At 43.0% G+C, this 23,512-nt stretch overlaps 1 protein-coding gene across 4 annotated transcripts in view; it reads right to left on the reverse strand.

Annotated features, from left to right (window-relative positions):
• The window catches only part of LDLRAD4 (low density lipoprotein receptor class A domain containing 4), a 397,933-nt gene that overhangs the window by 113,167 nt on the left and 261,254 nt on the right, over positions 1–23,512 (reverse strand). The window contains exon 6 of one of the 4 annotated variants that reach the window (XM_081802607.1): positions 15,595–15,737. The exons of the other annotated variants lie outside the window; for them this stretch is intronic. The gene's annotated coding sequence lies outside the window, so the exon portion shown is untranslated. The remainder of the gene's footprint in view (positions 1–15,594; positions 15,738–23,512) is intronic. 4 annotated transcript variants of the gene reach the window in all.

The raw sequence follows: 23,512 nt of genomic DNA on the forward strand, positions 1-23,512 counted from the left end.
AACCTTATTAACCCTCGAAAAATAGATGGAAAATTTTAAATTAAAGATGAATGCAGTTACGGTTAACTAGAAGTGGAAGGAGGCAGAATACTAGGAAAAAAATCAATCCCCAATTTTCTCAAGTTAAATGTAGTAGTCATTAGTTTTCTAAGACTATTTCAAGCACGAATTGATCAAGGCAATTTAACATAGTAACTATAAACCACATAAAATTAGCCAATGAATCTAAGGAAGTATGAATCCAGCATGTGAAGGGCAAAAGCAGCACATCCATTAGAGACTTACCACACATTCAAAATCATCAACATTTGAAAGGAACCCTGCATCAAAACAAGGAGCACTTGGGGCGCCTGGGTGGCTCAGTGGGTTAAGGGTCTGCTTTCGGCTCAGGTCATGATCCCAGGGTCCCGGGATCGAGCCCCCCATCAAGCCCCCCATCGGACCCCACACCTGGTCCCACATCAGGTGCCCACTCAGTGGGGAGCCTGCTTCTCCCTCTCTCTCTGCCCCTCCCCCTGCTTAATCACCCTCTGCCCCTCCTCCTACTTGTGCTCTTGCGCGCTCGCGCTCTCTCTCAAATAAAATCTTTAAAAGAAAAAACAAAAAAACAAAAAACCGCGAGCACCTGGGGTGCCAGGGTGGCTCAGTTAAGCATCAGACTCCTGGTTTTATCTCAGGGTCACAAGATAGAGCCCCAGGTCCAGCTCAGCGGTGCTAAGTGAAGAGTCTGCTTAGGACTTTCTCCGGGCGCCTGGGTGGCTCAGTCGTTAAGCACCTGCCTTCGGCTCAGGTCATGATCCCAGGGTCCTGGGATCCAGCCCCGCATTGGAGCTCCCTGCTCCGCGGGAAGTCTGCTTCTCCCTCTCCCACTCCCCCTGCTTGTGTTCCCTCTCTCGCTGTGTCTCTCTCTGTCAAATAAAATAAAAAAAGAAGACTTTCTCTCCCTCTGCTCCTCCCAGCCCCCACACCCATGCATGCACACGTGTTCGCTCTCTCTCAAAAATAAATAAATCTTTAAAAAAATTGTGAGCACCCAACCTTTTCTACTCCAGAAGCTTTTTTTTTTTTTTAAGATTTTATTTATTTATTTGACAGAGAGAGACACAGCAAGAGAGGGAACACAAGCAGGGGGAGTGGGAGAGGGAGAAGCAGGCTTCCCGCGGAGCAGGGAGCCGGATGCGGGGCTCGAGCCCAGGACCCTGGGACCATGACCTGAGCTGAAGGCAGACGCTTAATGACTGAGCCACCCAGGCACCCCTACTCCAGAAGCTTTTGCCTTACAAAACCTATCTAGAACATTCCTGTTTCAGAATATTTTCTTACAAAGTTGTTCACAGGAAACAAGGCCATGGATGATTAGGCAGCTACTAACTACATAGGGATCTAAAACGATAAATCGTGTATTGTGACTCTGAAGGGTAGTCCTTATTTTAGTCAGGTAGTTATGCCACAAAAGATGTGCAGCTGAGGGGTTAAAAAAAAGGGGGTAGCTAAAATATAGGCAAATTTCCTTATTAAGCCTATATTCATCTTAGAAGTTAGTTCAATGCAAGAAGACAACCATCAAAAGAAACAAAAGCAAATCACATTTAAAAACAAAACACTATGGTTTGCCTTCCAACCCATCTTAGATAAACACAATGACTGCTGGATGAGAATCCAAAGAATTTCAGCAATAAACAGTGAAAGTACTCCTTGTTATAAATTTAACTTCAATGCCCAAGAAATGTCTTCAACTAAACGCATAAGCACTCACAATAACGTACACTACAGAAGCTTTACATCTTGTGGTCTCTGGGACATCTTTCCCAGTGCCAATGACAGCAAAAACAGATTTCTTGGGACAGTTTCTAATAGAGTCTGATTTGGGGAGTTAAGTCAAGCAACCAAAAGGGAGGTTAAGGTCTTTTCTTTGTTTTAGGTTTAGACGTTTTTACTCTTGAGAGCCAATACTTCCTAATACGGCATGTTTAAAAAGAAAGAAATACTGCTGGATGGTATTATGGCAGCTATAAGCTAAATGCTATAAGCCTTTCATTTCAGTGGGTCAAAACCAATCACTCATTTTCTCATCCCCAAATTTCCCAGTCAGTCCTCTAGGAAAATCTTCCCCCCTCAGGAGATCACAGAATTCATGACATATATTTTCTTTATCCATAATTTTGGAAGAGCATGCCCATTTTGTAGTGAACTGATAGCTGTGTGATGATTTTTAAGAGTATTTTGCTTTCTCTTTTCAGAAACAGAATTAAAAAGCACAGTGGAGAAGAGGCCTTCTGAGCTTGCCCAGGTTTCTCCTACTTCTTCTTCGGGCTACACTCAGACCACTCCTCAAAGATCTCCTTTTTGTAAAGACACAAATGACACGAGACCTACAGTCTCCATGGGAACACAATCTAGGCTCAAAGGACCTTGTTCTCAGAAATTATTTCCATTTCCCCAACCTCAGTGTGCTAGCTTTTATTTGGAAGACCTAACTTTAATTCCATGTTTCCCAAGTAGATGAAAAGACCACTTTGGCACCACCTCTATACCTCTTCCTTGTTTTTTTTTCCCCCTCTTAGTCCTCATACAAGCCACATTAATCCTATAATTGCTTCCTATAAAAGCTATATCTCCCTCATCCTTTAGGTTGCTCCTACTCTCAGTAACGGAGATGGAGAGGTGCTCACCAGGCTCTGAGTGTGAACCTCACAAGGGCGGAAATCTGTCATTATATGTTAGGAAAGCTAACCCGGTTGTCATAACCTTTCCTCAGAGGTCTCCTTTTTCAACACTTTAATCATCTTTAAATGACTTTCTTTGGAAGTCTCTCTAAAGTGGCCCCATACTATACAATCAAATCATTTTAGAGCTCGAAGAGACATTGTAAAGTCATCCAGGCTTTTACAGAAGAGAAAACTGAGACCCAAAGAGGCTGAGTGACATGCAGAAAGTCTCCCAGCTGATTGCTGGATTTTACTGACTCTAGTTTTAACTAGAAGTGATGGATTCCTATTCCTATGAAACATATTACCTGTTCTGTTCAAGATCTGAGTACAGGCTATCTTTGCTTTACACACAGTTCAGATATGAAAAAATGTTAATTACCATACTTTATATAACACCATCCCCAAACAACACAGTTCAAATTTCAGTTATCAGAGTACACTGACTAGGAGTAATTGCATAAAGTCCAAACTCTACAGCTAGCACTTCAGGCTACAAATCACTATGTAAGTAACAGCTGAGCATCGTGATCAGTACCCAATCACATCACTTCTTTCAAAATCCGCTGGTGACTGGTCACCACACAGCTGTTATTTATACATAAACAGCAAAGGGGGTAGTTATGTTGTGTCCTGTGTCCCAGGGATACATACATGCCATTTTACAAAAATGGGTAATCAGAAGAGAGAATTAGCCAATGAAGATAAAAAGAAACACAAAGTGATAATGCTGGAAGTGAAATCTGAATCTACCGTAAGTGGAGGTACAGAAGAAATAGCTGACCGTGGGAACCATGACTTTGATGCTGCTCAGGACTTACAATGTGCAGCTAGAGAGCTCTGAGGAGGCAAGCTTAGCGACACAAAGGAGGAAAGTAGTTGTGACAAAAAGCATAAAGGTGACCCAGGGGAAATGATGGCACCAAAAAAATTTACATTAGAAGAACTCTCAGAGACATTTCACAACATTGAAAGCCCAAAGGATAAAATATTGGAAGCTGATCCAAACTAAGAAAGGAGTATGGCAACTCATCAAGGCACAGGAAAAACACTCGCTCCATCCCCTAAGTTACAGGGCAGGAAAGAGATAGCAGGCTCTGTTCAAACTACTCTTGATAAGTTTTATAAAGAAATAGAACAGTTTAATTCTCAGTGTTTCTAATGTTTTAAATTACAATATGCCAAATAAATATTAGTTTTTCTACCATTTGTCATGCCCCTATATATTTATAATTGATAACAAGAAGAGTTTTTTAATGTTTTGACAAAAAATGTTTAAAGGTCAAGGAACAATTATAATTTTACCCATGATTATTAGTGGGGCTAACCTAAAAAAAAAAAATCTCCTTTTTACTGTTAGTAGAAGCTGAGACTTAGCTTATGGGTGACCAGCTCCTACAATCTACAGGAATTAAAATACATTATTATATTTATTTATTCAGAAGCAACCACCATATCCTGGGAGTCCCCAGAGTATGCAAGGGATTATACTATAGGCCATCATGATAACCCTGTGAGCTAGGGATCAAGTGTCTTGTCCAAGCCACTTGGACAGAGCTAAAATCCAAAGCTGGTTCCTCTGACTCCAAGCCACCCTCTCTGCCCACCCTTCCACAGCCTATCCAGGTCCTCTGGTGGGAAGGATGGCATCTCCTACAAAGGATGGCTATTTCCACCTCAGAATCCTTCACAAACAGCAATGGCAAGTAACGGGGGCATCCTTGTGGGAAGGCTGGCACAAGACTATTAACCATAACTCGCACTATTGCCTTTTGCAGATGAGAAAATGTGTATTCTGTATGACTTATTCATCCTTGAGTGTGCAATTGTTCATTTAAAGACAATGCATATTCTTCTTTAAAACAATGGTCTTGGTCTTTCCTTTTCACTTCTGCCTGATCTACAGCTTACAATGCCCTCCCAGAATAAAAAAAAATTCACTTCAGAACAGGCCTCATTCATAATGCACACATTTTGCTTGTCTGGGTCCTCTCTAGCACACCTATGCTCCCACTTCTTTATTTTACATTGAACTGCTGGAATATGAGGAAGTTCCCTTCTGATCCTTTTTCCTCTTTCCTTTCTTATCTGTTTCCCTTATCTGATATTTAAATCCCAATTCCTATTTAGAGTATTTAGGGTATTTTTACTTGACAGAGAACCTCATCCGTGTCACCATTTGTTCTGGTACCTGGTGGTGGGGAAACATGTTGTCTGTTGGAAACAGTGGCAGACTGCCAACTATCTGTGGAAAAGGATTTTCAAAGCCTGCACAGAATAGAAATATTGCTGGAGCACAAAGTGCTGTATTTTTTTTTAAGATTTTATTTATTCATTTGAGACACAGAGATAGAGATAGAGAGAGAGAGAGCATGAGCAGGGGGAGAGGCAGAGGGAGAGGGAGAAGCAGGCTCCCTGCTGAGCCAGGAGCCCAGTGCGGGACTCGATCCCAGGACCCCGGGATCATGACCTGAGCCGAAGGCAGACACTCAACCATCTGAGCCACCCAGGTGCCCCAGGTGCTGCATTTTCCAGTGATACCATTTGTAATAGTATTTAGGGCCATCTTCCATGTAACTGAGTAAAAAAAGTCATAGAGTAAAATAAGTTAAAAAAATCCTTGTCAATGAGCAAAAGGTGATATATGGAAGCACTGAATTACTATCTTGTATACCTGAAACTAATATAGTACTGTATGTTAATTGGAATTAAAATAAAAACTTAAAATAAAAAAATTAAAAATAAGAAATAGCATCAGAATAAAAAAATACCCTTTTATCAATCTCCACTTTCAGGTACATAAGTTATAAATATTTTATCACATTATCATCAACTGATTGTGGCCAAAGATAAACAATCATAAAAAGAGACACAATTCATTCACAGTCAAAACTTAAAACTCCATGTAATACCACCAGTTCCTTATGTTCATATTAATACAAGTTATATAATACTGATTTATACAACAAACTCTGCTGTCACCTTTCATTCTTGAGCATCTCCCCCAAATTCCTTCTATTACAGCAGATATTTGCTGTATCTACTGACCTACAACTCTCTGGACATAAAGCCCCTGTAAGATGGAAAGAAATCCATCCCCCCAAATAGCCCATGGAGAGCTGTCTAATGAGGACGGATCTCAGCCTGTGGACATGGAGCTGCTCTGTGGATAACTGCACAGTCCACCAAAGATTCCCGGATGGCTGCACTCTCTGAGGATGCTGGGGAAAAGTCAAAATCCATGCCGAAGCACTCAGAAGACCTGTTTCATAGGCAGCTCACCTTCCTAGGCTGGGCCCAAACAATCCTCCCAGTGGGCAGTCCCTGTGTTGGTGTGTCTGTGGATTCTGGACAGTCACAGCCCAAGCTGGTTGAGAGTTCATGAGAAGCAGAACTACAGAGTTGGGCCCATTCTGCCACCAGAAGGAAGCTATTTTCTCAATACATTATTTTGTCTGTAAAGAGTTAACAAATAACTAAGAACTTAGTAGATAGCCAAACTGTATATTTATGAGCTTAGCACTTACAGTATTACTAATGACTTGGTGGCTAGAATGAACTTCATACACAAAAATGTGGCCAATGCATATAGGCCAATAATCGGTATTCAATTGTGGGTGTGTAAAGGAGTTAGTACAGCCTAAATCCAAGTAAGAGCATTTCAGAAAAAAGCTTAGTTATCACAAAATGTACCTCAATACAGTCCTAAGAACTGGTTAAAAATCAGGGCCAACACAGAAGCTGTTTAGCTCTGGGAAGGAATTTTAGAAGATGTGACACCAATTGATAGCATTAATTCACTTAGTAGCAACAGCACAAAACCTGTGAGATATGAAACTGAGTCAAGAGCTAAAGAAAACATAAGGCAAACTGGTCCTAGGAGGAGATGGGGTAGTTTTCCATACCTTATTTGGAAAACTTATGGAATGACCATTTGGTGCTTTCATGATAATTCAAAGCCTTGTCAATATTTTCAATATTACCCAAAGATTTTACTTCTAACCCAGATTTGTCTGTTGTGCTTATCCTGAGCCTCTATAATTTATATAGTCCTAAATTCAAAGTGGTTTAAGGCCAGTAGAATAAAAGGATTTTAAATGTTATGTTCTCTTAGGTTGGAAGTAGCAAAAACGCAATTTTAGTACAACTTCAATGTTTCAAAATATTATTTTAGTTGTTAAAGATCTTAAAATAAAACTTCTTCATTGTGCAATGTCCCTTGTATTTATCAAGAACTAAAAGAAACAAAGAAGGCTGTTTCATTCCCCTGTCCCTGATCCTTACAAAGACAGAGGAGTATGTGTGCTTGCAAGTGTAAGGGTGTGTGTGTGTGTGTGTGTGTACACAGGCACTTTACTTTTCCTCCTAATTCTGACCTTTCAGGTTTCTATGTGTATGAATACCCACCCACCTGGCTGGCAGACCTTTTCACAGTGTGTCCTTCAAGATAAAAATATATATATATCAGCACAGTTTGAAAACAATGACAACCCTATGGAGTGCTGGAGAGAGAAAGAAAGGAACTAAGGGTGAGACAGACAGACAGACAGACATGCTCAAGAAAATCACTTCCAGCCAGGGTCTGGGGCGACGCAACTAATCAGGCAGGTATTCAGCTCTTCACTTCTGCAGACTTGCTTAGCATTGAAATCGGCTGTCTGCCCAGGAGGATGAGGTAATGTCTAGGTTTAATGCCAAAATCTCTCTAACTGGCAGGACACATCGGGTAAATATTTCTACTGCAGGAGACCACATTCATTTGATGCTGCTGCCAGTTTTATTATTGTTATTATGCTCATTAATATTAATACCTGGCCATCATACCTGTTTAAGATTGAAGACGGAAAGCCAGGGTTTTTGCTGAAATCACATTAGCAGGTATGGGAGGGAAAAAAGCAAACCTCCTACTCTGCTCCCCACCCCCAAGCTTCCCTTAACAATGACAATCACAGCACTGACCTGCAATCCCTTTTATACACCCTGGGCTGCACAAACTCTCTCTCCCAGTGGCTGCAAATATGGAACCATACTCAGGTTTCCCCCACTTGCATCCTGTCAGTGAGAATGGGTGAGGTGGTATTGGTAGGTGGGGCATCAAGCCCACTTCAAGCTACTTGGACAGTTGTGACATTTGGAAACATAGTAGATTGCCAATGGTTTCTTCTTCCTTATTAAAAAAATTCTAAATTTGCTACACATCTATTTTTGATGGCATGGTTTATGGCCTCACAAATTACGGGCACCCTCGTGCTGATACTGAACAGGTCCCATAACTTGTTCCCTTGATGATCTGTCCCTGTGGTTACTGTCAACAATATACACTCATGTCACAGCATATGATCCTACAGAAGCATTTACAGAAATGCTAAGGTCTCTTTAATTTAAATTTTCCCTGTTGTTACTGGATGAGTCCTCTGACATCAGCCTTTATTCAGTTAAAAAGACAGGACTTTTCATTCTGGGAGTCAGCAACTGAATGTCAAACTTCACATGGGTTCATGAAGGACCACCTACAAGGGACGGTCAAACTTTCACCAATCTTATCTCCTCTCACCAAAGGTTTGAAAATAATGCTTCCCTCTCCCAGACATTATTCCAGGAAGGGGCAAGAAAGCATGATGCCAAGCAAAGCCTTCCTGCAAAAGGTGCCACAAGGGCAGTATTATGTGTGAACAACACAAAAGAACACCTGAAACCCAACATCATCCTGCAGCAAGACAGAGAGCATCACCTCCACACTCGGACATCACCTACACCACCTCACTGGGAAGGTGGAGCTCTGGAGAATGGAATCAGGAGGCGACTCCTCAAATGTGCCAAAGATGGGAAAATAAATAGACGCTATTCTTGTGCTTGGTCAGGGCCAACCCAGCCCAGCTAGCTGCTAACATCTACACACAGTGACTCCATGAGCTGAATGTTGTTTTGGTTTTGGTTTTGTTTTCAGATCAAACAACCCTCCATAAGCAAAGAGTTCCAACTTGTACAAGAGTCTTGTACAACATACATGTGCTTCTAAATGGGAACCCAAGATTCCTTACGAATCAGGAAGGTGATTCACTGTAGATGGGAACTGGAGATGGAGGTGGAAAGGAAACAAGACAATGGTAAGGTCCTTCTATTGTTAGGGGAGTAGGGACCTAGTTGCTGGTCCCAAGTATAATACTGGAAAGAGAGATGAGAGTGAAAATGAAAGGGGAATCATAGAGATTTTCCACAACTGGGGAAGGTGTATGCTTGGAAGGATTTCTTCAATGTCATCCTCACCTGGGTGACTTCCCACTGTGATAGCTGAAAGGAATTTTCCTGTTTCCTCGCCCCCAAACAAAATATTTCTTCTCGCTGTAGCTTTGGTTTTCGGAAGTCATCCTTCTTTCTTCCCAAAAGGGGGGACCTTTGTCACCTACAAGAAAATTTAGGCTCCCCAAATGTGTTTTGATCTGATATTATGACATGAAAGTCACTTGTGTCTTCTTACAGGGCTTGGTGAACTGCTTTTGAAAAACAGTAATAATTAAGAAAGGCTGAAAATGTACAGTAGTCCCCCTTTTCAAAATGCTGGGGCTCTTTTTTAAGCTGTAATAAAAAGAAGCTAAATAAAATTTCCCAAAGCTAAGCAGTCTAAATTTTATTTAGACTGGAGAATGTTCATTATGAGTCGGGCAACAGGCAGAATGGAAATTACTAAGTAATTGAACATTATAGCCTTAAAACCCGTTAGTTCATCTTACTGCATTTCCTGAATACATGCGTATTTTTATGTTTTGTTAAACTAATAAACGATTTTTAAAAATTAATGAAGAGGTTCTAATCCTTGTGCTACTTGGTTATCTATCTTCAAGTCCACTGAGGTGCTGGTTGCAGGGTTGACTGCCTTCAGATTTGCTGGAGCAAATTAATGTGTGAGCATGACATTTTATACTCTGTGGTTTTAATTTTGGCTTATATTAATGCAGTGGTTTGGTGGTAACTGCCATAAACCTTGAAATCACACTCTTCTCCTCCCACCTCCCTAACCTTATTAATCCTTATTAATCTCAACTATGGGAGCCTTTGACTCTAATACCAAAACCAAGAGTCAAGGTTCTGTGATATCCCTCCCTGAAACCATAGAATGATGCGACCCAGTTCAGGGCTGATTCTTGAGTCTCCCTAACTCTAAACACTCTAAATTTAACTGGATACTTTCAAGGTTGAATTCTGATCTGCTCTGCTCTTCATTCCCAGTGGGATCATGGCTTAACTTCCACAGGAAAGATTTAGGTCAGATGAAAAGATGATATTAATATCTTCAACAAAAGACTTGTTAAGCATTAGACTGTGCTACTGACTGTGGAAACCTCATCCCCTGCAAATCTTTTAATAGAATCAAGAGGGAGGATGGGAGGTCATCCAGTTTACCTCCTAACTTCAAGCAGACCCCACTAGAATCATTCTGGGCAGTGAGGCTGCCTTATTTTTAAGGTGTGCTTTTTGTTTTTCCAGAGAAGCAGATTCCACAATCTTCCTTAACAATTTACTCTAGTTCCTGACAGTCTTCATGACTCAGGATTCATTTCCTTATGCTTAACCTAAATCTTCCAAGCTGCCAGTGGTGCTCATTTCCTCCCGTGTTCTCATTGGTACCGATGCAGAACAGCTGGTGCCTGTCGTCTGCATAATAACTCTTCCTGTCCCTCCAGACACAGCCAATCTCCTCCAGGCCAAGCAGGGGAATCCAGAGGGGTGCCAGAAGAGCCGAGAGAGCCTGGGGTTTGTTACAGAATTAAAAGAGGGACCTAAAAAGGTGGGGGGCGGGGGGGCAGGAGGGCAGGAATCACTAGGAAAAAAAATTCCACAAAGAGGCTGGCAGTGAAGGCAAAGGCAAGCTGACTGAGTTAGAAGATGAATGAGATCTTCGAGTTCATGGAATTTTATAAAATAACAGCGCTTATGATTTTACTATGTGATCTAGGTGGAGCCTGCAATCCCTTTGAGTTTCAGCTATTATCACAGTACGAAATTAACACCTTAATTACCTAAAGACAGAGGCTAGGCCCAATGACCTTAGAGGTCCTTTCTTGTTCTAGAATTTGTGATTTTTTTAACGTATTTCTGACCCATCCTAGCCACTTTAGAGGTTATTGACCCAATTCTGAGAAGCAGCTAAGGGAAGATTTAAGAATCTTTAATGTATTTCTTTCCTTTGTACTAAGCCACATTATTTAAAACAAGCCCCTTTCAAGAACACCATCCCATACTTCAGGAAAGGAGAAAAAATATACCCTGTATTTCCTCTAAAAGATAAATACATGGACTCACTGCATGTGACAGCACCAAAGCTGTTTCTTAAGGCTGATGAATAGAAAACATTTGTTGACTGAAGGCAGGCTTAGAGAAACAGATGAGGTACATTTGCAATTTCATTTGTCAGTAGAATTTTAAGCTCTGAGATTTGTCAACTAAAGAACAAAAGTGATTTGGGTTCAATTCCTTTCTCCCATCTACATTCACCTTTTTGACACTGGAGTTGAAACTGTTTCCCAATTTACAAAATGAGGCCATGAGATTTCTAATGATTTCTAATTTCTCTTCTATGATGAAACTCTGTATTTATGGATGTAGATTGGAATTTTGATTTTCTTTCCTTAGAATCCCACCACATAAGCCCTTCTGAATAGTCCCATACATTTACATTCAGAGGTCATTTTCTCAGACAATGACTTACTCACTGTGAAAACTTGGTGAACTTGAAAATGGATGCCAATAAGACCTTAAGGAGCCATCTTAACCACCATGCCAGGAGGCCGAGGGTACCAAGGTCGAGGTGAATATTAGCCCAGTAGGTTCACTCTCACTATTGTAATAACAGGAAAAGTGACCTTGAAGGACAACATGTACAGAGAGTAGACACTACATTACAAATTAACATTTTACAAGACTTGTTTAACAATACTTAATAATTCATTGATAAGGCCTATATCCTGGGAAGCAGTGGGCGGCGCACCCAAATTTCTTACAGGTCACATGTTTTCTTCAAGTTCCCACTATAAATGTCATTTATTAATGTGTATTTTCTATACTACAGGCATGCTGTCAAAATGTAGCTTGAGAGAAGATATATTTTACTTGTTTTATCAAACTCAGATATCAACTTGAGAGAAATCTTAAGATAGAATTCATTTCAGTGGGCACACTGCATTGTGAACTAACTAAGAAAAAGCTTTTACAGACTTCAATAACTAAACTCTTCAACTGAGGCGAGGCTGGAAATGAATCAAACTAAGCTCTCTCTCTCTCTTTTTTTTTAACTGAAGCCCCCTGAAGCAGAAGTTAGATGAAGATGTTATTTCCCCTTGCAGTGAATATATGTTTTTGTGTTAGACAAGCCAAGAGCTACCACCGTTGGAATACAGTACATGTCAATATTTAATCTGTCCCTTCCTTTTCCATTTTTAAACCACAATACATCATCTCAGCATGATTGATAACAACCATCTCCCTTCTCCCTGCCTGACTCCAGCTCTTTCTGTTGCTAGGTAATGTCTGCAGTCAGCTGTCCTCCAAACATGGGGAAGATGGCCTCCTGGTAGCCACTCCACATCTGAGAACAGTATATGGCAGCTACTGCGTCTGGGGCCAGCATGTCTGCCTCCGTACTGAGGGGCACCGCCAGCGCCTTCTCAGGAAGCGGGGACCCCTCGGGGTGTCCAGCGTACGGGTAGGAAGAGAAGCAAGGGCCCAACAGGGGTTGAAGGAGGCCCAGTCTAACAGGCATTCTTCTTCCTAAGGACCACAGGGGCAGGGGCATGGATGCGTATGACTGTGGCATTTACCTCTGTCATCCTTGGCCTAGTCTGTGTACTCTTTGTGTCTAAAATAGGGAGGCCCACCAGTGGACAAAGTAAAGAAACTATGTTCTGCTCTGAGCCCTGCATGGGATTTCCTGGTGCAGCAGAGAGAAAACCACTGAATCTCAGTCTCCTTCAGTTCCTTGCTTAAAGAAAAGCTCTTATGGGCGCCTGGGTGGCTCAGTCGTTAAGCGTCTGCCTTCGGCTCAGGTCATGATCCCAGGGTCCTGGGATCGAGCCCCGCATTGGGCTCCCTGCTCGGCCGGAAGCCTGCTTCTCCCTCTCCCACTCCCCCTGCTCGTGTTCCCTCTCTCACTGTGTCTCTCTCTGTCAAATAAATAAAATCTTTAAAAAAAAAAAGAATCTGAGGGGCGCCTGGGTGGCTCAGTCGTTAAGTGTCTGCCTTCAGCTCAGGTCATGGTCCCAGGGTCCTGGGATCGAGCCCCGCATCGGGCTCCCTGCTCGGCCAGAAGCCTGCTTCTCCCTCTCCCACTCCCCCTGCTTGTGCTCTTGCTCTCGCTATCTCTCTCTCTTTGTCAAATAAATAAATAAAATCTTTAAAAAAAAAAAAAGCTCTTATATTATGAGCCACCCAGAGTCTTCTATGATTTAATGAAAGGATACTATTCGAATATTGGAAAATATTTCCAAAGTATTCAAAGCAATTCCCAACTAACAGTACCACAGGGATTCTCAGGACATTAGGAATAACATGAAGCAGTAGGGGGTGTACAGCGCAAAAAGAGGAAAAAAACAATATATTTGTTTTTACATAAATTCTCTTTAGTGATGAATACTTCCAAGATCTAAATTTCTCTCTTAATTTTTTCTAGCTCTAAAAGCTGATTCTGTGGTCTAACAAAAATGCAAAAAGAAACTTCATGATGTTTTACATAGAACTGCACTTTTGCACACACCAAAAACCAAAAACCAAAAAACCGCAAAACAAAAAAGACTCAAACAATTAAAAAGACCAGACTGTCAGGATGAGCCTCCAGATGAAGGGCATGCACATTCCCAGAATTGGTATACTTGTACAGAATGGTTCTAAAATTGTTTGAAACAATTAAATTTATTGATTGTGGGCAACAATGTCAAGCTATTTAGAAGACAGGGGTCACATCTTCGATTCCCCTCTATCATACCAATTTGCTAGAGAAGAGACATTCAGAAACAGCAGGAGTAGGGGGGCCATTGGGATGGAAGAAATGAAGGGTGGTCTGACAGGGCACCCAGACAGCCCAGGTACTTCAGCATCAGCCAGGGAGAGAGCTCAGTCTTTGGTAAGTAAGACTGTGAGATCCTTGCAGGGCACCTTGAGCATCAGAATTCTGGGCATGCACCTAGCCCTCGTGGGCTCTGTGCACAGGCGCTCAGAGGAGGGTTAGTCCACCACACCCCAAGATGATCCCCAAGGCTGCCCCAGTCTGTGGAGACTCCACTGCTGGGTAAGGCGAGACAATGCCCCTTAGCCATACCGTGTCCTCTTCAGGGAGGTGGACTGTCCTGCTGGGCCAAGGGAGAGGCATTTGCTAAGGAACTGCTGCTTCTTAACAGATGACAAGAGTGAATGAACAAGAGCAAACTGGGAAAAGGACACAGAGGGAAGGGATAATCACTTTTGCTATACTAAATAATACAGACATTCCACATAATCTTTACCTTTACAGCAAGGCAAAGAAACAAGCAAAATCTTAGACAGCAAAAGGATGTCACCTCAGCCGGAGACAACTTGTAAGTAGAGGGAAGACTCTCAGAAAGGCAAGATACTATCAAAGGCCCAGAACATGGGGGAGAAATACCGAGATTCACCTTCCTGAATGCCTGGGTTGTGGAGAAGCCTGACAGCAGGCCACTTGCATATGCAATTCTGTATTTCTAAGTCCTCACAGTGTCACCTCATGGTCTCAAGCCTTTCCCAAACATTCAAGGGATAAACATGACCTGTGTCTGGCCAGGCTGACCTACGGTGGCCTGGGTCTTAAAGCAGAACAAGCTGCATTTTCAACTCCCACCTAGATGCCTGTCTACCTATACTAGCTCTGTTGTGGACCAGCGATGAATGGGGGGCGGGTCACAGAAACTATATGAAAGCAACACAAATTATCTATATTTGTATTAATTGTATCCATAAAATACAGATTTACAGTTTTAGATACAATGAAGCAAGTTTAATGGCCATCCATAATTGATGAAGCAACACCAGACATTAGACTTGGGTTCACAAGGTCATCAGCTACAGACAGAAAAAATAATTCTTGGGATGTCTTCATTATCCCAGTTGCCTTACACATAAACATTTATAATAAATTATTTACAAAACACTACCATAGAGGGGCACCTGGGTGGCACAGTCGGTTAAGCATCCGACTCTTGATATTGGCTCAAGTCATGATCGCAGGGTCGTGGGATCGAGCCCCACGTCAGGCTTCACATTCAACGTGGAGTCTGCTTAAGACTCTCCCTGCCCCTCCACACCATGCCCTCCCTCTCTCTCTAAAATAAGTAAATAAAAAAAAAAAAAACTTCAAATAAAAAAACCACACTAGCATAGAAAGGTAGCACATCTCAACCCCTCCTCATTAACTATAAAGGACACTGTACGGTATGTAGCAGGTTGAATAGTCTGTCTGCTGCCTTTTCCATAATGAGTCTAGATGGTACCAGAGCGGGCCTTTCTCCCATGAAAAGGAACGGAGACTGGCTGGCCGTCCACTCTGTCCAACTAAATCCCTCTCGCAGCCCAGGGATTCACTCTGTTGCCAATTCTCAACCTCTGAGAGCTTCAGGATAGAGTCACAAAAACACTGTCACGAGAGGGAGGAGGCCGAAGGTAGCACAGGAGCTCAGCCTGCCTCTCCCTGCCCTGTGCAACCTCTGGCACAGCCAACTTCTGGTAAACTCCTTGGTTGTGCGATGAACCCAAACCCACTGCTTCCCATCCTCTAAGGAGAAAAGCACTGCCAGATGAGTCCATTTCAGTTCTAAAGAAGGGAAGCACTTCCCATTCACAACATTACAGAACAGAGATGGTCAAGAGGCTGCCTCAGTCCCACCTCACGTCCCGGCTGTCTCTTTTCATGCAGCCTGGTTGGTCCTCACACTGAGCAGACCCTCATTTGCACACACTCACTGCTTCCAAGGACTGCTCTGTCCAGCCTAGATGGCAAAAATATGCCCTTCACGACCAAAGCCACACCTGTCAGGGAGACGGAGGAAAGTTCACTTTTTGCTTTTAATATTCCTTTCTGAAAACATTATAAAAAAAACTTTCACCTAGCAGCTTCTATAAACTATAAGATGAGGTAAAGCTTAAAAGGGGTTTGGGTTGTAATTTTAAAAAATTTTTAATGAGGTGTAATGTAAAGCACACATATCATAAGTTACATTTTCAGAAACTGAACACACCCATGTAAATGTTTTAATTTGGACTGTAATATTCTGAAATAAAAATCTCACAAAAGGATACATGAAGTGAAAAAAAGTTTGATTTCACTTCATGTATTTGAAATTCACTTGCTATTATTTCATAATAGACAGTAACAAAGTTATTAACAAAGCTTAAAGGAATATAATCACTAGATCACGTCACATCACAGTAGGTCACTTTGGGTACATTAGCTTTATACCCCATAATGGTGAGTTAGTGGCTGTTAGCACTTGAGGAAGATAGCATATCCAAGACAGGAGTCTCCTGGTCTCTGAAGAACTAATCATGGTTTTCTAAGCATTTATAGAGGTTTAGGATAAGCATTTACTTTACTTGGCCACATCTCTTCCAAGTAGAGAAGATCTGGATTTTATTCACTTTTTAAAAAAAAGATTTTATTTATTTATTTGACAGAGAGAGAGAGAGAAGAGAGCGAGAGCAGGAACACAAGCAGGGGGAGTGGGAGAGGGAGAAGCAGGCTTCCCGCAGAGCAGGGAGCCCGACGTAGGACTCGATCCCAGGACGCTGGGATCATGACCCGAGCCGAAGGCAGATGCTTAACGACTAAGTCACCCAGGTGCCCCAGGATTTTATTCACTTTTATCATGAGTTATTTACAGAAGGAAAAGTGATATATATAATTTTATTCATCTTTTAGCCATTTTCCTTCATGCCTGGCTCACAGTTCCCTACCTTCCTCTTCAATTCCAGGTTCCTGTAAGTCACTCATGTTAAAAGAAGCAGACAGACCACAGGGGCATTTTAACCCAGCAGAGATGTGACTCTAACCCACATGTTGGAAAGGCTGTTGTTATGACACAATTACATGGCTGTTTGTGTCAGGAATGTTAGGCTGGGGAGCCTCCATCCCCACCCTGCTGCTCTTGGAACTGAGGTACTATGACTTATGAATCCGACCAGTATTTCCAACCTGTGCATCTGCTGTCGATGTAACAGGGTGTATGTATGTATGCTGTGTACATCTGTAGAGCAAGAGACACAGGACACCAGATCAAGAGCATACCAATGAGTTCTGAAAAATAAGGATGATTCTGTTACAATTAAAAATGCCAAGAGGCAAACATCAACCCAGTATCTCCAGAGGGCTCACACCCCTTGTGTGTCCATAGGAGGTGCTTAACAAGGAATGTCTTGGGCTGATCAACAGAAAGCACCATCAGTGATGCAGTCTACACACCTCAGAACGGCACATAGAAGGGTGGCAGGGAGAAGGACCAAGTGGATTTTAAGCCCCTTCAACAGTCAGGGCATATTTCAATCTTGCTCGTCTTCCCTCCAAGACAGCGGGATGTAGAAGGCACCGAGGGGGCACTGAAGGAGATGTCAGCTCTGCCCTGGGACACTCTCACCACCAGGGCGTAGGTGGAGGGGGACAAGGACTCAAGAGCAGAAAGTTGAAGCAGGAGCAATGACACACAAGGCCAGGGAGGCAGGTGTGGAGGCAAGTGGGGCAAAAAGGGCACAGCTGTCTCTTGAAGTCCCTAATGGTCTGGGGAAAGGGTAAGCCCGGAGTGGGGAAGGGATGTTGGAGCCAAGGAGTCTGATGGTGTCTCTTCCATGATGTAGGCTGGGTTATCCTTTAAAAACCCCAATCAGCTCATATTTTTCCTGGCCCAAAGCCCTACACTGCCTTCTCCTTTCACTTGGAGTAAAACCCAAGTTCCTTACCAAGGACCATGAAGACATAACCAGGCCTCTGACCTCTGATCTCTGTGCCCCTTGCATATGGGTGCTCCAGCCAATGAAAGCACACTCCTGCCTCAAGCCTCTGAATCGCTGCTCCTTGGGCCTGGATACCTTTCCATGAAATGGCCACGTGGGTACTCCCTCACGCAAAGATCTTCCCCACCATCTGTTGCCACCACTCTCCACCCCTGCCCCCACCGTTTCATTCTTCTCCAAGGTACCTCTAATCACATGATATTACATTATATTTTTACTGTTTTCTTTGTTTTTTTTCCCTGTCTCCTAGAAGTCAGGAGCTTTATTTGGTGTTTTAGCTCCCATTCTGAAGATACAGCAGAACTCAGTGGTACTTACTGTATGAAATAAAGAAGAAATTAACTAATTAATTAATAAATGCTCACAGGCAGCCTGTGGGTATTAAAATCCCTGACAATGAGACAGAGCAACAGGAATGACAGCAAGAAATGAAGTTGATATTGTGACTGCCTCTCTGCAAAGGTTTTGGCATTTCTGGCCACATCAGGCAGGGGCGGATCTCCAAAGGTCAGGCAGGGGAGCCGGCCCTCTTCCTCCATCACCCTCTCCCTATCCCTATCCTTGCCATGTAGCACTGCCAGGAAGTCATGGAGGCTCCCCGAAATGACATGCCTTTGTAACTCTTTCTGACCATATCCCTAACCAAACAGCAAGGGCAAACCTAGCCAGACAGGGCTCTTGGCCACCACTGAGGGCAGTGAGACTTTTGCTATACTGCGGAGTGGGGAGAGGGGAGGGAGACAAATTCCTTATGTTTCTGGAACTGAACTACGGTTGGTGAATGAAAGAGAAATGATCACCCTCACAGAAATTCTACTGAGGAAAGAAAGATCTCTATTTAAAACAGAATTATAAAAATTCAAAAAGACTGATAAACACAGGAAAAGGTCACAGTCATCTAGGAAATGCAACTTAAAGCTTCAGTAAAATACTACTACCCACCCACCAGAAATAGCTGAATGAAACAGTCCGACAATAGCAAGTACTGTGGAATATGTGGAGCAAGCAGAACTCTCACAGCTCCGCTGGTCACTGGTTGGAGTGGAAATGGCCCCAGCAATTTCATTCCTACTTTTCCAATAAAAAAGCAGCTCACGGGAGCTCTGTAGGTGGGGCTGGTTGAAAAAAAGAATACAGTGAGCTTCTGACATATGCACTTTTCTAATGTATATACTAATGCAATAAAAATTTTAAAAACGGAACGACAATACAACAATGAGATCTCTTTTCTTCCCTCCACTCCTCAGAAGAACATTTGTTTTGTAAACAGAGGAAAGATGTGTGCTGCATTTTCTCTTTAGCCATATCTGTGTGGTTTCTTCTTTCTCCTTGGTGGAAGGAGCTTCGGTCACTCTGCTTACATATCATCAGATCACTTCTCCTGGATGGTGTAAGGGTTTTCTGTGCATGTGACAAAACCCATCACTAACCTTTCCAGATGGCTTTAAATTATACTCTGCTATTTGTTTTCACAATTAGCCAAGCCAATACATTTCCAATTCTTTGGAGAAAGGAACTAAGGGAAAAAGTCATAAAGAAGTAATAATAACAAAAAATAAATGTGTAGAAAATTATTTTGCATGTGAAAATTACGTACAATGTTGCATATCCCAGGGAACTGCATCTGCAACAAGCAAGTGCTTTTCATACTTGGCACTCACCATGCTAACAGCGCTCAGGGCCCTTGGAGAAATAATGGTGTGTGCTCAGTAACTACTTCCTCATTAGATGGTTTCTGAAGCCCCATCGCATTACTGAAGCCCCATCGCCCCATAGAGTAGATAATGGGGTTAAAATTCAGTTTCCAGGATTGCTTCTTAGTTCCTGATATTTCCAAGGAGCTGATGCATCCCAGAACCATGGGTAATTGTCAATAATCCATAGCTTCTTTAGCAGAGGCAGCTTCCAGATTACTATACAACTAAATAAACCAGAAGAAAAGAAGGGAAAAGGCCCCTCTTAAGGCAATTAATAAGGCCTTACCATTTTGTATTTTCAGCCACAGTTGATGTTTTCTGTTCTTATTTTTTGTGGTGATATTACTTATTTATCCCGGTGCCTTAATATAAAAGTTCTATTTATGCAGGACTCAGTATTCGGTGACATTCGGGGAAAATGCTTAAATTACTAAAATTGAAGCACCTGAGCACATCAGTAATGAGACTCTAGTGCGTGGACAGGTGACCCTGGGGCCATGCACTGGGCCAGGTTACCACCCATACCAGGGCAACTGCAATTACCAATCATCTGTACTCTACCCACAGCTAGGTCAGTTGTGTGGCCAAGATTCAAATTGGGCCCCAAACCACTGGGCCTTACTGATTCCTAAATCTGTGTTTTTACTGCCCAGCTACACTGCCTCACACCAAGGCAAGATGTCCAGAGAACAAAAGCATAGATAAGAAATGTGAGTACTCCCCCAGAAGGTTTCGGTCAGCTGTGAGAAGGTAAGCACACTGACAGCCACTCTCAATACACGTGGAAGTGTTTCTAGGGATCCCAGCGAGGCTGAAGAAGCAGATGCTCATAACAAGAAAAACAAGCAGTGCGCAAATCCCTCGGGCTCTTAGACAAAGGATGCTATATAAGCCCAGGGTGAAAAACCAGCCCAAGGTGCCACCCAGGTGTGACATTTGATCTACACAGACCAGCTGTGAAAGCTTACAGAGCCCAAGTTCTGACCATTCAGGAGGAAGTGAGGGACGGTTTCCAGTCCAGTCAGGTGGTACTCTATCTACCACCTCTAGAAAGCTTTGCTGCCTCCTCCATGAAGCCCTCTTGACTGTCCCAAGCAGATTCAGATACCAGGATGAGACCTCATTACACCTGGCACATGTCATCACTGTAGTGATACTTACTATCTGTTCTCATGACTTCTCCCACTAGCCTATGAGCTCCCTTCAAGAAGGGTTTGTCTTTTCATCTTTAGATGCCCAATACCTAGCCAATAATAGGTGCTCAGTAAATACTGTCTGAATATGTGCTATAGATATAATATTTCTCCAAATATGAAGCTGGTGTCACCACAAATGACTTCCATTAGGTAACATGCCTTTCCAAAGTTTTCAGAGGAGCTACAGAAATAAAAGTTACGTTCTAATTTTACAGAATGATCCTCTACCATAAGTGTTAAAATGTCTGATAATACTGCTGTATCCAAGGCTGAAGCAACTTTGTGTAACTACCAAGGATATTTAAATCTACCCCCAAAACATCCAAATCAGTATCAGATTGGCTGACACTCATCTGAAAAATCAAAGAAGGTACAGGCGCCTGTGTTGGGCAGATGGACTGGGGACTGTCCTACTGGGGCTGTGGTGGGGGCAGAATTATATCTTTTTAAGTTTGATAGGAGGGAATAATTTTCTGGAGAATGCTCATCAGTGAAATAGAAAGCGTGTGTGTGTGTGTGTGTGTGTGTGTGTGTGTGTGTGTAAGTAGGCTCCACACCCAAAGTGGGGCTTGAACTCACAACCCTGAGATCAAGAGCTGCAGGCTCTACTGATTGAGCCAGCCAGGCACCTCTGAAATAGGGTTTTGAATATCTTCTACAGGTAACATAAAAATCATAGCTTAAAATTTGTTTTCTAAAACTACTCCAAAGATACGTATTTTGCCCACTCCGACCTTTCATCCTCCTAATCACTGGATCTCCTAGGAGTTCCTGTAGAATCTAGCATCTCCCACCCACTAGGAGCGGGGAGGAGAGTCTAGGCAAGGGCATCACATGTCAGGTTCCCCTCCTGGACACATTCTAATTGTTGTCAGACAAAAATGTTTTCCTATTTGACTAGAACCTGGTCCCTCCTTCACTAACCAGGCTAGGTGGGTGGAGGCCTGGGCAGCCTGGATGATGTTCTGGCACAGAAGGACTACTCAAGAAATGCCTGCCGAGCTGGGAATAAAAGATATATATGACCAGGCGTGAGTGCACACACACCTCTCTAGATCCCTTTCTGTGTGGATGTGCATGCACGTGCACACGTGTGTGTGTGTGTGTGTGTGTGTGTGTGGTGGGGTATTAATCATAATATTTTATTTAACAAGAAACTGGCTGACTATCAAAACAAGGACCTGTGTTGTGCCTGCAGTTTAGAGCTTTTGCTGAGAATTCCTTTTCTGAATGGAGTGAGAGAGAATGCAGATATCCTGTAGGCCTCATCAGAGTGGGCCAGATCCAAGTCCCTCAGATCAGGTTAGGAGTGAGGGGGGAATGAGCAGGAGACAAAGCAAACATGCTGAGTCTGGAGTCCATTATAGAGGGCAGGTCCTCAGTGAAAACAGACCCTTCCAGAACCTGGAGGAAAAGGTCTCAGAACTGGCAGAGCTGGAGCACCGCAGGGCAAGCTAGGTAATGACCTGCCCCCATTAACTTCTTGCCTCAGCCCGTTTCCTCATCAGTAAAATGGAGATAAAAACATCCACCCTCACAGAGACTGGGAAAATTAAATGACACAATATACACAGTGCCTGGCATTTCGCAAATGATAAACAAACATGTCTCATCTATCTCTTCAAGACTACTGGGCCAGGAAAATGGACTTGAGACACAGAGCTCATGCTCTCTGCCCCCATTTGCGGCAGGTGCACTCAATACCGGGGCTCCTTTCCACTCCAGTGGATGCAGATTTAGAATCCTTCTCAACACAGCAGTTAGGCAGCCACATGGTTTAGTGATGACTTAAAACAGTCCTCAGGTCCAGGGGTCCATCTGGGCAGGGGCACGACAGGTGTTTTACAAAGGTTTCCGCAGTAAACATGGAAGACTAGACTTGAGGACAAGGAGCTTCAAGGGTAGAAAACGTAGTTCTTGGGACATAAGGCAAAGCCCAGAGCTTCAGAACACATGAGACTTCCATTAACTGCAGCCCTGAGTCACAGCAGCTCTGGTTGGATGTTAAGCCTAGGAGCCTGGAGCTCAACCTATTCCCTCCAGGTTTGAGTCCAGAGCTGGAACCCACATGGAAACATGGGCTAGGTTTAAGAGCCCTCAGCAAGAAGGGGATAGGGAGGAGGAGACTTCCCTCTGCTGTACCTTTGGGCACTTCCAAGGTTTCAGAGTCCCAGGTCACAGGCCCTGAAGGGATGCTGCTCACTCTCCTGTGGGAGGGGTGAAATTCCCAGTCCAGACTCTCAAATCTTTGTGACTTAAATGGAAAGAATTCTTTTCCTCCCCTACCAGTATTTCTCTTTCTTTATGCTTTCACATACCATGACAACAGCAAAGAAAAGATGCTAACGGAGTTGCAGCAAGGTCTGGCTATTGACAAGCTGTGTGGCTTCGGGCAAGTGGCTTAAAACTCACTTAAATCTGAGGGAGCTAGCCAGGTTCCTTCCAAGACCCCTTCTTCCCTCTGTTGTCACATCACAGAGGAAGGAACGGTCCATGAGAAGAATTGATTCGTTACAGATCAAAACTCTTCCTTACCTCTCTTCCTACTCTTTCTTTCTAGCCAACTACTTGATCACCACCTGGCCTCAACAGCCTCCCCAGAATTATCAACCACATTGTTCTCTCCAGCAGAGCAGCTACAGATATGATAAAAGTGTCAGCTCCTTGGGGATGGGGTGGAGGAGAAGGGAGGGGGTGGTGTCACTAAACATTCAGACTAAAACATTGATTTCTAAGAAAATCAAATCAATTTTGACTTTTGGCAACTCTTGCAATGTCTGCCTGTCTCCTCCTTAGGTATGCTGCCTAAGGCATTCTTTGGATTTATTCTATCCCAGGACAAGGGTTTAAGGCACTTGAGAGGAGAATCATATGCTAAATCATTAGCAGAGCTGCAAAGCTGTTTTGC

The sequence above is a fragment of the Leptonychotes weddellii genome, chromosome 13 (genome assembly GCF_054177405.1).
Source record: "Leptonychotes weddellii isolate Sample4059 chromosome 13, ASM5417740v2, whole genome shotgun sequence".
Classification (NCBI taxonomy): Eukaryota; Metazoa; Chordata; class Mammalia; order Carnivora; family Phocidae; genus Leptonychotes; species Leptonychotes weddellii.